Below are 15,386 nucleotides of genomic sequence, written 5' to 3'. Positions count from 1 at the left end.
GTGCTAGATCAAGTTGAAGTCACCGGTGACGACCCAAGGACCAGGTTGCGAGGAGCAGAACTCATAGCTCTTGGAGGAAAGCAAAGTGATCTGCATTAGGGAAAGGACCACATACAGTTGACAATCACCAAGGGGGTGCCTGAGACGAACACAAAGAGTAAAGGTTCAAATCGGTGCATTAAGGCCTCACACGTTTCAAGAAGACCACGCCGAACTAAGGATGAGAGACGAGAGTAACACAAGTGACCAAGGAGATGATCCCACTGCTAAAAAGAGCTAGTAGACAAGGCAACAGAGGTGGAGAGACTGGCGGTGGAGGCAATGAAGGGAAAGTGAAACCAGTGAAGCTCCCAGAGGTCCTGGGAGTTACGTCATCGGGGGCTAGCACCAGGAGAGCACCAGTGTGACGGTTCGAAATAGAGCATGAGTCAAAGTCGAGAATTACCCGACAACCAGAGTCAACAAATTGACCACCAGAAATGAGTTGCATGGTATTTTGAGGAACATGAAAAGACAAAGTTCTAAGAAGTCTTTGGCCATTAACCAGGAGGGAGATACTTGTTAGGAAATATGCAACTTGTATTTCCAGGTGGCCATATACACGTACAAGTGTTTTACAATATGCAAAAAAAACTTTATAGAACGGGGAAAACACAAAAGGGTACACGGCTAAATATATAACTCTTAACTCCCCCTCCCTCAAACTCATGGTGGGTCAATTGCACTGAGCTTGGAGAGACAGAGATAGAAGTCGTGTTGTGCTCTACTTTGGGTCTTCCTAAAGAAATCCGCCAACTGTAACTCGGAAAGCACATATTGAGGAGCAATTAACACGAATCCTGCACACCAGCACGCACAAAAAAAGCATAAACACCAATATGCTTGGTGAGCTCATTCTTCACAGGGTCGCGCGCAACACTATGAGCACCTGTACTGTCAGACAAGAGCAGAGTAGGTGTAGTGACAGAAACACTAAACTTCTGAAGTAACCACCGTAACCAAGTCACCGTTGCCGTCAAAAGAGCCAAAGCTCGCGACACAGCCTCTGCACTCAAACGTGAAACTGTAGTCTTCTTTGTCTTCGAGGTAGTGAGAACCACAAGAAAAACGCAGTAAGAAAAAAGTGAACGACGATCCCAGGGATCACTAGCCCACGTAGCATTTTAATAGGCTTGAAGCTGTAATCAACGAAGGAGGTGACCATAGTGAATCAATGTGGGCGCAGAGACAAACTGACTCAAAATATGGACGAGATAGGAGATATCTGGATGAGTAACATCTAGATAAACAAGACTCCCAATAAGATGACGATAACGCATTGGATTAGGCAAGGGTCACCATTAGTAGCACGAAAGTGAACATTGAGCTCCATGGGAGTCTCAACAGTGCACTCATCAGTAAGGGTCACCATTGCCATCAAAAGAGCCAAAGCTCGTGACTTAGCCTCTGCACTCAAACGTGAAACTGTAGTCTTCTTTGTCTTCGAGGTAGTGAGAACCACAAGAAAAACGGAGTAAGCAAAAAGTGAATGACGATCCCAGGGATCACTAGCCCACGTAGCATTTTAATAGGCTTGAAGTTGTAATCAAGTGGAGCAGGGAAAGAATATACGGTGAGAGATCGTGCCACGAAGATATTAGAGAACACGAAGGAGGTGACTATAGTGAATCAATGTGGGCGCAGAGACAAATGACTCAAAATATGGACGGGATAGGAGATATCTGGACGAGTAACATCTAGATAAACAAGACTCCCAATAAGATGACGATAACGCGTTGGATTAGACAAGGGTCACCATTATTAGCACGAAGGTGAACATTGAGCTCCATGGGAGTCTCAACAGTGCACTCATCAGTAAGAGCAGCACGAGCAAGAAGATTCTGGATATATTTTTCTTGGGAAATAAAAAGGCCATCATAGGTAGAAGAGACCTCTATCCCAAGAAAGTAGGGAAGATAGCCAAGATCAGACATAAAAAAGTGCTCACTAAGACGTGCCTTCACAAAGGCAATATACTCAGGGTTGCCACCATTGATGATCATGTCGCCAACATATAGAAAAGAAGAAGAGTCGAACCACGATCAGAAAAATATATCCAGAAGAGGAGTCTGACCACGACCAGAAAAATATATCCATCAGAGGTAGAAGAGACCTCTATCCCAAGAAAGTAGCGAAGAGGGCCAAGATCAGACATAATAAACTGCTCACTATTTCGTGCCTTCACAAAGGCAATATACTCAGGGTCGTCGCCATTCATGATCATGTCATCAACATTCTAACCTATAATGAGGTTGGCCAACTCGGCCTCCCAGCGCTCCCCCAGATTGAAGCTTTGTTGGCCGTTCGATGGAGCTGCTTTTGGTCAACTGGTTTGTCTCGGCCGCCAGATTTGTTTTGCCAGTTTTTGTTGTGCGGTTAATTTTTACTATCCATGACTAGTGGGCTCGTTCTTCCTCCCTATTGTCTGGGTGAGCCATTCGTGGGTGCGAGCGACCCTATCCTTGCACGTCGTGCGACCCGTCGTGGTCGTCTCCGCTGTTGCATGCAAACCCCATATGAACCCTAGCCTCCAATCACAGTCACCACATCCGTCCCTCCTCCCCCACCCCTCGTCCGCCGCCGTCCATCCCCACCTCCTATCCTGGCTCCTCTTGTACCTCCCGTTTTCCTCCTCGCTTCCCCATTGCTCGCCCCCTTGCCCTGATCGGACACATGTCGTCTCCGTGGGAGACCAGGGAGACAGGGTCTTAATGGCGGGGGTGGAGGAGTACGGACGATCATTAGGCTTGCGGCGGAGCGATGAAGCAGCAAGGCCCGAGTTCTAGGCGAGCAGCAGGTGCGGAACGGTGGGGCTTTATCTCCTCTTGTCCAGCACAGGCTGCTGGACAAGATGAAGGGAAGCCAGGGTGGCTCAAATGGTGGCTGCTCCTCTCCGGCTTGGACCAGAACCCCAGCAACCGCGTAAATGCAGAGAAACAAGCAGAGCAAATGGCGCAGCCGTCTCCTCCCCTCGCTTGCTTCCTTCTCTTGGAGCCCCTGTTCCAGCTCTCTCTCTCTCTCTCTCTCTCTCTCTCTCTCTCTCTCTCTGGATTTGTTTATGAATTAACTCTTGTGTTCTTGATTGGGTTTTGGTTCAGATAGAAGAGCTCCATGCTTACAAACTTTTGGGATAACCGAGTTTGTCAATGCCAAGGTATATGATTGGTTTCTCCACCTCCATCCCATGATTTGCAATTTCATGATTTGCAATTTCCCCATATGATGCATTGATACCATTCCATTGTGTGATTTTTCTGCAGAAAATAATCATCGGGTTTTCAAGTGTAGGCATCGTGTGAAAGCCCAATTAGTGTTCCATTGTTTTAGATTTAAAAGTGCTTTAGATGATTCTTGCTGCCTTGTCCAACCTTTCCATTTCAGGCATCATTTCTAAGTTGTATGGCATCCACGAATTTCCTGATAGTTTGTTCTGCACAGGCTGCCTCATGTAGGCTTTTGGCGCTCGTGATCTACCTTGATTAGCTGACCTGCTCCTAGGCCTACTTCCCCTCCCCTCGGACTTCTCTCCCTCTATGTATGATGTTTGATATGTGTTTTGGTTCAAATTTGACATGACTATTTGATTGATGCTTGGTTTAGAATGGAACAAGTTCTATAATTGGTAGAAGAGTCCTATGTCATCCTTTGTATTTTTTGTCAGGATGGATGCTTCATAACAGGTGTATGGAAGCACAAAAGTAGACTCATATAAACTGCAGTTGCAGTATCAGCAATAAGCAAGGGAAGTATTACATGTTTCTATCAAAACTGTGTATAAATTTAAGAGCTTAGCAAGAGAATAGCATCTCTGTTCCAGGAGAAAAAAATTAAGAGCTTAGCAAGAGAATAGCATCTCTGTATAAATTTTAGAGCTTAGTTTTTTGCATATGCATGTAACAGCAACTCTTTTGTGTTCTGGTCTTAAATATCTTATTCATGATACAGTAATCTGCACCAAGCTTACTATGTTGAATTTTGGTAAGGGCAATCCCATTGTTTATGCATCTTCTTTAACAAAAGAACGATACTTGGGGTATCATCTGAGATGTGCTTGATTAATGTCTTTCAGGCAATGTATGATGCCATTTGCAACCTTCTTCTTGAGCAAGCTGAAACAGGAGTAACTCCATTAATCATTATGTAGGTATGTTAATAATCATTATGTCACATTATAATTCCACCACAAGAATCATCTCCTATTTCATCCTCTGAATTTCTGTACTGCTGGTGCTTACATATATGTATATTTCGCTTCTGCTTGAGTCTCTCCTGTCTGATCCGGTATTTATGATCCATGTGGCCGAAAAAAAAAACATTGCCTGTGAATTTGTCTAGATGCATCATGATATCCAGCTGAGTTGTTATGGCTTCAAAATATGTCTACAGAGTATTATTGATGGTTATTTTGCATGTTGGGTTATATTAGTAATGTGCCTTGAAATTATTTTCCCTCCTCGTCTTGGTGTCTTGTGTTGGTATGGCCTAAAAATGTGTATTAAGAAGTATTTATGATTGCCATTTGCATGCTGGGTCATATTAGTGATGTGGTTTATTTATTCATGGTTCAGATTGCTTGTTTGGTCTTTTGATTTACACAATTGTCCATAATTTTTTTATATGTATATATACAGTCATCTTGGAATGGGATATGATTCTTTTTGGTATTTCAGTTTACACGTTCATCCTCGGAATCTTGATATCTGGTTGTGTTGGTATAGTTTTGTAATTTTTCGCCTGGAATCCATCTATCGAGTCTGCTTTTTCTTTGTTTTGTTCATCAAGGTTTGCTCCCTTCTTTTAATGCATTAGCTTACTCTTGTGATGCTTGTTGGTTAAGTGATGATTTTACATTCTGGATTAGGCCGACGTATCGTGTTCTATTTCGCGTCGTGCTGCTTATATTTCGTGGTTGCCTGTGGACAGGATGTGTGCACTTGTTTCCGTTGTACCCATTTTGGAAGCTGTGGTAGCGCGATAGGCTTTACCAGCGCTTGCATACTTGGGTGAGGTCGCAGAACATAATAGTCTGGCGCATCCTGCTATGTGACACATTGTGATCATCCTCGATAATATTTTCTTCTTGGTCTTTTCTGTACATAACAGTGTGATACGACACCTATAGAAATTGCTGCGGACTATTGAAGAAGAGAGCCTGTGGAGATTGGACGTGGAGTATGTGAACTCGAGTGCACAGGAGTTCGTTATCTGTCCCGTTCGGTACTGCGGTGTGATTCGGTGCATTGAATGCTCGCAACAGTCCCATTGTTGACCAGGAATTTGGAAATTGAGATATACGTAGAGGTGCAGACCTGACTGGTGGGCAATAGCTCTGACGGACGCTGGGACGCCGTCGACTGATCGGAGGAGAGCCGTGGCTCGGGACGTCGGTGCCGTCCCGATCCGTGGTTCAGAATTATTGCTTTTTAGTTAGTGTCGACAGGATCGAGTAAATGCAGGGATGGGTAGATGCAAGCAACTGTCTCCTACCTTACGAGACTAGATCTTTCTTCTCTTGAGGTCGGTGATCCAGAGGAGGCGACTGCGGCTGCCGGAGAAGATGGACTTCTTGATGCAACCGATTAACAGGTGAGAAAATCTGTTATATGCTGCATGTTCGGTTATTCAGTATGAAGATGTAATCAATCCGCCATTCCGGGCTGCGTGTCAACTTAGCAAAATCATCCGCCATTCCGATCGCGTGCGACGGAATCGACCTGCACACGGTGCTGCAAAATTTCGGGGGTGCGATCGCGTCCCTGCCAATTAGATACCTCGGCCTGCCAATCACTATGGGTAGGCTCAGATTAGTGCACCTGCAATTCGTCCTCGATAGGATCCGTGCACGCCTCGCAGGCTGGAAAGGGAGGCTCATGCCCTTCACCGGCAGACGCGTCCTGGTACGCTGTGTCCTCTCGGCAATGCCCACCTTCGCCCTCACTGTGCTGCGGGCGCCCAAAAAGTTTTACAAGGAAGTGGACAAGGCAAGACGAAGGTTCCTCTGGGCGCAAGACGAGGTGGCCACCGGTGGAAAGTGCAAGCTGCGATGGCCGACGGTGACCGCGCCAGCGCACGCTGGAGGCCTGGGCATCCATGATCTGGAGAAGTTCGCCCGAGCACTACGCCTGCAATGGCTATGGCTTGCATGGACGCAGCCCTCGCGCCCCTGGGTTGGCACCGACTCCCCATGCGACGACACCGATCGCGCCCTGTTCGCTGCCTGCACGGCCGTCACCGTCGGGGACGGCTCCAGGGCTTCCTTCTGGCACTCTTCCTGGCTCAACGGCAGGCAGCTATGTCAGGCATACCCCGCAGTGTTTGCCCGCTCGGCCCGCAAGAACAGATGCGTCCAAGAAGCCCTGCATCAGGACCGATGGGTGCTCGACCTCCGTCACGGTGATCATGGCGACATTATGCACATGGTGCTGCAGCTTGCCAGGGAGATCAGAAGTGCCGGCATCACGCTTCAAGCTGGCAGGGCCGACACCATCACCTGGACCCGAGGCAACTCCGGCAGCTACTCCACGCGCTTCGCCTACAATGTTCAATTTGAAGAGCGCCCGGCACTTGACTTCACCACAACCATCTGGAAGGCCTGGCACCCGACAAGATGAAAGTCCTCCTTTGGCTGCTGCACTTAGATCGTCTATGGTGCAACGATAGGCTTCAGCGACGCAGATGGATCAACAACTACTTCTGCCAGCTCTGCCTATGCAACCTTGAGTCCTTGACGCACCTGTTCTGGGAATGCACCGTGACCATTCAGTGCTGGAACGAGATGGCAACCTGGCTAGGATGCCACTCTTTCAGTCATTCCGTCTGGAGCGTGGGAAGGTCCACGGCCGAAAGGGTTCGCCGGATCATCGATGGAGCCAACCTTGGCACGAGGAAGGGCACCAGATCGCTGCTCACCCTGATGATCTGGCAAATTTGGTTAGAGCGGAATGCGTGCACCTTCAGAGGGAAATCACCATGTGCCAGCAGCATCATAGCGGCATGCCGCCATGACATGGAACAGTGGAGGATCGCCGGAGCTAAATGCATAGCGCACCCCTTCGGGGACGTGCCGTGAGAATAACAACTTCAGGCCCCTCTAGCCAGCTTACATTCTTGCTAGGCTGGCTATGTAACCTCTTCTTCAACCCATCGATCACTGGATCAGACTATGTATTTTTCCCGCTCTCTCCTGCTATGAAATGAAAGCCAGAAATGGCCACTTTCAAAAAAAAAAGATGTAATCAATTCTACACTGGGTGCGCGGGGCGGGAACGATTGCAGGAGTGTTTTGCTGGAGGAGGTGAACGACAGCGACATACCATGGAGCCCCTCTGGTACCCAGTGATGGCGCAGCTTCGCGGCCAGATCTGTGCGACGGAAGTGGCGGCGCAGGCACCTGGTCGAGATCGACCCTAAGCCTCAGAGCAAATCCATAGAGCAGATCGACCCCGAGAGTCCAGGATGGACGCGTAGGTAAGAATTTTTGCTGGTACTGATATTTTCTGCTGGTTAAAGTGCTGCAAAATTCAGTCTGAAAAGTGAATGCTGCTGGCATTCAGTGGTTTTCCTGTAGTAAACTGTTTCAGCACTATCGATGGTTTCACGTACAGGCGACGTGTGTCCACATAGACTATGTTGATTGATTTTGCTGTATCATGTCTACGCTTGTGTAGTTAAAGGGACGAATCTAAACTGTTTATTAAGTGGTGATTGTTCCTGCATGACAACGCAACATAGCGCTTTGTAACTATGGGAACAGTCGAACAGATCTGAAAAGTTGAACACTGAATTTGCTTTTGTTCAAGTCAGCTTGCATTTTGTCTGATTCAGAATTAGATGATGACACACCATAGTGTGCACTCAGTGGCGGAGCCAGCTCGGCCGGAGAGCCGGGGCAAAGTACACTACAGTCTCGTCTATTGGTTGGTTGCCCCTACAAAACGAGGGCTAGCTCTTCGTTTACTACTATTGTTTAAACTAGAATCAATGGCAGAGCCCGGGCAGCTGCCTAGGGTACTGGGAGGTGGCTCCGCCACTGTGTGCACTACCAGTTTGGTGCAAATGCAGTCAGGATTGGAGCTGCCGAAACAGGCTGAGCGCCATGCCCGAATAGGATTTCAGCAATGGAGAAATCAATCCCGGGTTTCATCTCCATAAGAGTGGCTGAGTTTTCACGTTGGCTCGCCAAGACTATCACAACCCTCCTCTTTTAACTGGGGCTTGGGACCGGCTATGTTGAAACAACATAGACGGAGTTAACAATTCCGGGTTTCCTGAAAATCCTGTTAACAGTGTCATTGTGCCAAAATTAGGAATGAGCTTTGACACACTGGGGAAGCTTATGATTTTTACAATATGTATTCATGGGAGAAAAGTTTTGGCATCAATTACGGGAAGAGCAGGCTTAACGTGCAGAGGAAAAAATGCATGCAAGAGGTAGTATGTGGGTGTGCGGTATGTTCAAATGCTAGAATAATTTCCAGTACGTACTACTAGCTAAGTGTGCTCATGGGTGATGACTGAATTTTGGCCTGTTTGACTGTTCGACACGGGATAGTGGAGAACACAAGAGGTAGTCCGTGGAGAACACAAGATCCTGCCCTGGCGAATGCCCTGCTCTCATAAGTCTTTTGTGTTCGAAAGACAACGGGTGGTACATAGCCGAGCATAGGAAGGAGCACAACCATTCTTGAAACAGGATTTCACCCTGCTTTATACATAAAGCACCACATCAAGTACACGGCCGAACGATGCAAAGTAGTGAGGTAGCCCTCTTACAAAGCAGATCCCAGGATAACGGGACAACACAAATGCACGCGACTATGATGCCGAAAGAAAACATAGGACGACTAGAATACAACACCACGAGATGCCCTAGAACACCTAAGCTCCATGACAACGCCCTCGGGAGGGGAAACGACGCCAAGCGTCGCCGTTGTCGAGCCCGAGCCGGACGAGGGTTTTCACCCGGAACTTTGGCACGGAGAGGAGAACCACAACGGCGTCCCCAAGAGGATAACTACACCTGTGGGGGTTGCCGCCGTCGGCGCCAAAGCGTGGAGTTTTCGCTTGGCAGCTCACTTGTGCCACCATGAGGAACCGAGGACACCCGTGCTGCGCACCAGCCTTCAGATCTGGGCACCCCACTGCCAAAGAAAATAGTGTGCCCGAGCTACCCGCCGCTACACCTCTTGCCGCCCTGACGACCAAGAAGCATAGCCACCACTGCCCAAAGACAATACATTGGCCTTCACACAATGTGTACATCGGGTATTTGGTGAAACAACTACGGTAGAACAACTGAACCTTGCAAAGGTGTACAACATTATTGGGAGTTTCTTTGGGAGGATGGAGAACGTGCCTTTCACAAAAAGAGCCCTGCAGAATCTATGTGGTAAAATTAGCCGTGAACAAGCTGAGGATGATGTTTGAAAAACAATGGAGGTGTTTTAGGAACTTGGTTCAAAAGATCAATAGTTCACATATCAGGTTCAAGTTGACAAAGAGGTGAGGATCAACAATTTGATATGGGCTAATGGGAACAGTAGACTCCAATACACTTCTTTGGAGATTTTGTCACCTTTGATACAATGTACATAACCAACCAGTATGACATGCGGTTTGGTCTATTTCTTGGAGTAAACAATCATTTTCAGAGCACAATACTTGCCGGCGTGCTAGTTTGGGATGAGAAAATCGAGGCATTCGAGAGGGTTTTCTCATAATTCATTAGGGGCATGTTTGGTTGCCTGCATGAGGCCTAACCACGCCCGCGCAGGAAGAATCCGGCCTGTTTGGTTGCTTGTATACACTGTTGGGCCTGCATCGCACGCTTCTTAAAGTAGCCCAGAGCCTGGCTCGCCGGAAACGCTCGAATCGGCAGTTTCTCGCGAGCCAGGCCGAGGCGAGCGCAAGCGAGCGGACCCTTGTAACGTGAGGTCTTCTTCAACCTCCAGTAAGCTTCTCTCTAATCTCCTCTCTTCCTTGTACCTCTGATCTACACAACGATGCTTCGATTCGAGGTAAGCTCAACTTTGCAAGAACTAGTCTCAAGAAAATTATGAAAAAAGAAATTGCAGTTTATTAAAGAAGAGTATGGAAAGTGGTTACCTCCCCAAGCTTACATGTAAGCAAGGTTAATAAAAACGTTTTACCGTTGAGGTGCAAATAACCTCTCCTTTAATGGGCATGGACCTATGCTTCATCAAACATTTATGATGTTGTCCGGTAGAACCGGGCACTTGTAGTTGAAGATTTTGTCGAATAGAAGCGACCAAATGGCTTGTGAGGGTTTTCATACAATTGGCACCATACCATACGTGTCACCACACTAGGTCCAAACCTCTGCAGAAATAAACACACAAGATAAAAAGAACAGATGGATTGGTACACCAACCTAGTTCATATACCCAGCCGGGAAAAAGATATAAAAGAAAATATGAAGAACTACAAAATTTATTGGTTGGGATGCTTCAAAGGTGAATAATAAGCATTAAAGTGCAAACGGATGGTTAAAATATAAACCACTGACCTCGGCTTCAAGAAATAAATAAATTGGACATTTTCTTGCCTTGGTACAAGCGCACGTACGACCGCTCATGGTCATAGGATCCATCGTCTTTTACTTTATTATGGCACACAACGTTGACATCCAACCATACGAGCGCTCGCGCTCGCACAAGACACCGTCTTGTGCTCTGGATCTCCGGTCGCTTTCTGCCTGAGGTTCATACAAGCATACACGCTCGTATGGGCGCTGTCTTTTGGCTCTAGCAATCTGCTTGTCTTTGTTGAGGAGCCTTACGACCATGCAAGCTCCGCTCTTGATCTCTGGACGCTTTCTGCCCCCGAGGTTCATACGAGCATGGGACACCGTCTTTGGCTCTAGCAATCTGCCTGTCTTCGTTGAGGAGCCTTACGACCGTGCATACAAGCGCTTGCGCTCGCATGACACGCCGTTGGTGGCTCTGTTGCCTCTAGATGTTTTTGTTGGCGCCCCCCTCGCTCGATACGACCACGCATACGACCATAGGTGATCGTATAAAACACCGCCTTTTCCTCAATTTTGTCGGAAGCTTCATTTTCTTCGAAAATTCCAGCGGGGTTAGTCCAATAACTTGTACTAGGCAAATATTAGAATAACCAACAGTGCAATTTGTACCACATAAAATTTTTGAGCAGACAAAAAATTTCACCTATTGAAGACTTAATTAACCAAGCCAACTATAATAGTAATTCATGCAAAGAGCCAATTCAAACATATGAATGCAAACTGAACTATAAAGACTCGAAATTAATAAAGACACATACTTACTTCCGGGCTGCCTCCCGATAGTGCTTTCTTTACAACGATATAGCTAGGCTTCGATGCTCCATAAATCCACCCGGATCCCAAGGGATATTGATCCGGTGTGTAGTTGGACTTGTCTCCTGTCACTGTCTGGAGCATCTCATAGCAAAGTGTGGTCGGAGTCTTTCCTCTTGCGGTGCATCGACATCATGTATGTGAAGAGGTCCTCTCTCTCAAGCGAGAACTGATGCATCGTACTAGGAAGACATGTCTCCATGTATTTCTGCAATGCAAGGGTTAGAGACTTATGATTTTTTTTAATATGTCACCTTGGCTATCATTGTAGGGGAACACTTCATAAAATTCTTCCTTTGGAGTGGACAATTCGACACTCCTTAATGGTTTCCCCTACATAATAAAATCGCCCAAAGAAGCATATTTGAATATTAGTGTAGATAAATCAAGAGTATTTCCTTCATCTAGTTTGCCATTATAGTTAACACTAGGCTCTTTAAATAAGATTCTTAGCTACTCATGATCATTATCCCCCTCACTTGACTTTCCTGCACATCAAATTCATTAGCATCAAGTTCATTCAAACTATAATTACCATACTCTGATTCTGGCATATCAAAGAGTTTGAATAAATTGGAGGGGGGAGGGGTACGAAACAGTTCTTTTATCGTGAACCCCTTTTCTTCGTGTTCTTCTTCCTCCTCCTCCTCTTCACATCATAATTGCAAAGATACGTACTCACCACAATAATTTACTATGATGGTCACTACACGATACATCTCAGTAAGTATGGCACTCTCTTCAATGTCTTGAACCTGTTTAATTTCATTGAGTAACATCCAGACACTTGTGCATAAAACATATTGTAATGTTTCCTCAGTGACATCACTCTCACAACCATTGTTGTAAGCTACAATGATCTCCTCACGAGCATTTGCACATTGGAATTCAAGGTGGATCTTACCATTACAACTTGTGGAAGAAACTGGTCATAGTGCAACATAAGTGCACATTTATCCAACAAGTTTATTAATTTACTCATACCATAGTAGGCATATGTTCATCAATGAGCACTTCAAATAATTGCAAGAAATCACTATCAAAATTAATAGTTGTGAGAAGGTGGTCAAACCATTAGTCCGCCTCTTCTTCCTTGCTAGATTCTTCTTGTGAGCTCACTTGTTCGTGTGTATCATCTTGTGCCTTTTTATTACGGGAAAGATATTCTTGATAATAATAATAATTTACGTTGTCCAAAAAACCATACATCTAGTCAAGAATTTCATCCTTCATTCAAGCTTGAACAACTTTGATCTCCACAGATAATTTTCATGCACTTGTGGATAACACATAACATATGATTTCCTCGGTGGCGTTCATCTTACTACTGTTGTAGTGTGCTACCACCTCATCATAAGTATTCGTGCACTGGAAGTCAAGGTGTTCCGAAGACCCGCAACTTCTACAAGAAACTCGATACGTAGAACATAACATAGATGCACATGTACTTAACATTCCTAGCAGTTGTAATGTACCCATAGAAATAATACTCTTCTTGAGAGTTGCATCATCAAAGAACTTATCAAGTGTGTACAGGAGCTTACTTTTGGAAGTGGGAGGCGGGCATGGGTGAATTTGTTCCTCTTCTTCTTCATCGATGCTTTCTTTTTCTTCTAGGCACACTTATTCGTCCAAGTTCAGTTGTTCTTTGTGATCCCCTTTATTTTGTTGCAAGTTAGTTTCAAAAATATTTGCTTCATGATCTCTTGCCACTTATTGCATCCATTAATCATTGGGGGTTCTTTGCTCCTCATTGTTTGCATCCTTTCCTTCATCTTTCTGTGATTCTTGCAAGATTTTTTCTGCTTCTGGGATAGATGCAATCCGCTCTTGGTCATTGACAACTAATGCATTATCACATAAATTATCTAGGCAAAATGTATGTATAGGTTGCAACTCAATGTAAATTGTATCAAGGATAGCATCTCTTATCTCTGTACCCAATATATAAAGTAGAAACTCATCAACACATTTGATATTGTCGGTGCTCTTTGGATACACAATCTAAGCATGATGTTGGATATGAATGGGGGTATAAGGGACGTGTATTTTTTACCAATTCAATCCATTCCTTCAACTTTGCTTCATCGGTAGACAAAAATGGTAGACTCTTGTATCTCTTTTCCTTCATAGCAAGTTCCATTTGTTCCTGGAGAGTCATCTCAAAAAACATGTTTAGCATTTTTTCTGATATAAACAATAACTAACAAAATAAACTATGTGTGAGCGGGAATGTAATAACCGAGCGCTTTTGCTCCCCGACAACGACGCAAGAAAAGCTTGATGACACAATGCTATTGCAATTCGCGGTAAGAAGAGTATGTCGATCTTACAGGGAGAAGTGTTGCACGAGTAACCACCAACCCCGCAGCTACATCATCACTTATGTGGATATGCAAACACCTATAGCATTGTCTAGAAATAGTCTATTTGTCGGTTGGTAGCGAAAACAATAATAAGGGTGATTTTAAATAAACAACTACGTGGAGGAAAAACATAAATAAAACAATGGGTAAAATAAAGGGGCGATGCTTGAGTAATAAGGTCGTTCTGGAGGTGTTCGGAGTCATCACTACCCATATGTTCTATGAATACTAAGCCACTTTACATTTTTCTCTTTGTGGGCGGAGCCAGTATAGATACATGCATACACGCGACAACCCCGTATCACATACACCACCGCCATTCTTCCGCACTCTGGTTATGAAACAACGATTATGCGGAAAAAGGTCCTCGTGGACACAGCCAAAGTGGTCTCGATTTAACCCCTATTGCAATGATCCGGGATGAAGGGAGATAGGGCTTGTCATGCCACCCACCCCCGGAACCAGCTGGTTCGCCAACAGTAATAACCTTTCGCCCAAAAATGGCATATGCTGGATGGTCGACTTCACCCAACATCAAGAAGACTACTAACATAAACATGTGAAGAGGATATCATATCGAGCAAGACAATCGGTACTAGCACAAACTAGAATTCATCTTATTCCCTCAAGAACTAATCAAATTACTCAAACATGGTGATGGAATATATAGAGATGAGTGATGAGTTACAAGCCAACAGGAAGTTGGAAATGGAGAGAGACATGGCACGGTGATGAAGAGGGCACCGCTCCAACCAGCGCAGGCATGGAGGCGCCTCCTCCTTCCTTATTCCTTATCTAGGCCCTTCTCTCTATGTCGGAGTTGCTGCAATGGATGTGTGGTGGCTGTAGATAATATTGTGGAGAATGGAGATGGCTTGATGCGGCGGCTAGGGTTGGATGCCTTCTTATAGGAGTCGTCCTCGGGGTCTCCTTTGTAGATCTAGCCTCCTAACTTTCATCCAAGGGCTCTAGGGGAGCCAAATCCACGTCCAATACAAGCCTTGGTCGTCAAGGATTTCGTAGGAAAATACAGGGATGAAATCGGAGCAATATCTGGAAAGTTCTAGCCAATTTTTGGAGCTGCCCGAAGGTCATACGAGCGGCTATTGATGTCGCTTGAACTACGTCGGTATTTCCCCAAAGAGGAAGGGGTGATGCATCACAGCCACGGTAGATATTTCCCTTAGTTATAAAACCAAGGTTATCAATCCAGTAGGAGAACCAAGCAACACTATGTAAATGGTACCTGCACACAAAGAACAAATACTTGCAACCCGACGCGTAAGAGGGGTTGTCAATCCCTCTCAGGTAAAAGATTGGTAAATAGATAGATTGATAGATGCAAATAGAATAAAGGCAAATAAAATTCAGCGAGATATTTTTGGGTTTTTGATAATATAGATCTGAAAACAAAAGCAAATAAAAATAGATCTCAAAACAAATATGATAAAGAATACACTCGTGGGCTGTAGATTTCACTAGTGACTTTTCTCGAGAAAAGAGCATACGGTGGGTAAACAAATTACTGTTGGGAAATTGATAGAACATCAAATAATTATGACGATATCAAGGCAATGATCATTATATAGGCATCACATCCAAGATTAGTAGACCGACTCCTG

General features: G+C 45.3%; 1 long non-coding RNA gene across 3 annotated transcripts in view; it reads left to right on the top strand.

The window, feature by feature from the left end:
• LOC119348713 overlaps window positions 1-5,981 on the top strand; it is a 30,529-nt gene extending 24,548 nt beyond the window's left edge. The window contains exons 4-9 of one of the 3 annotated variants that reach the window (XR_005169087.1): window positions 3,138-3,193; window positions 3,300-3,574; window positions 3,701-4,017; window positions 4,109-4,183; window positions 4,963-5,042; window positions 5,143-5,981. This is a non-coding gene — a long non-coding RNA (uncharacterized LOC119348713). Of the gene's footprint in view, window positions 1-3,137; window positions 3,194-3,299; window positions 3,575-3,700; window positions 4,906-4,962; window positions 5,043-5,142 lie in introns of those variants that run through there. The other 2 variants (XR_005169088.1, XR_005169086.1) reach the window with 2 other exon arrangements.
• The last annotated feature ends 9,405 nt before the right edge of the window (window positions 5,982-15,386 follow it).

The sequence above is a fragment of the Triticum dicoccoides genome, chromosome 1B, assembly GCF_002162155.2.
Source record: "Triticum dicoccoides isolate Atlit2015 ecotype Zavitan chromosome 1B, WEW_v2.0, whole genome shotgun sequence".
NCBI lineage: Eukaryota > Viridiplantae > Streptophyta > Magnoliopsida > Poales > Poaceae > Triticum > Triticum dicoccoides.
The sequence above is the reverse complement of the archived record's forward strand: the minus strand, read 5'-3'. Positions and strand labels throughout refer to the sequence as shown.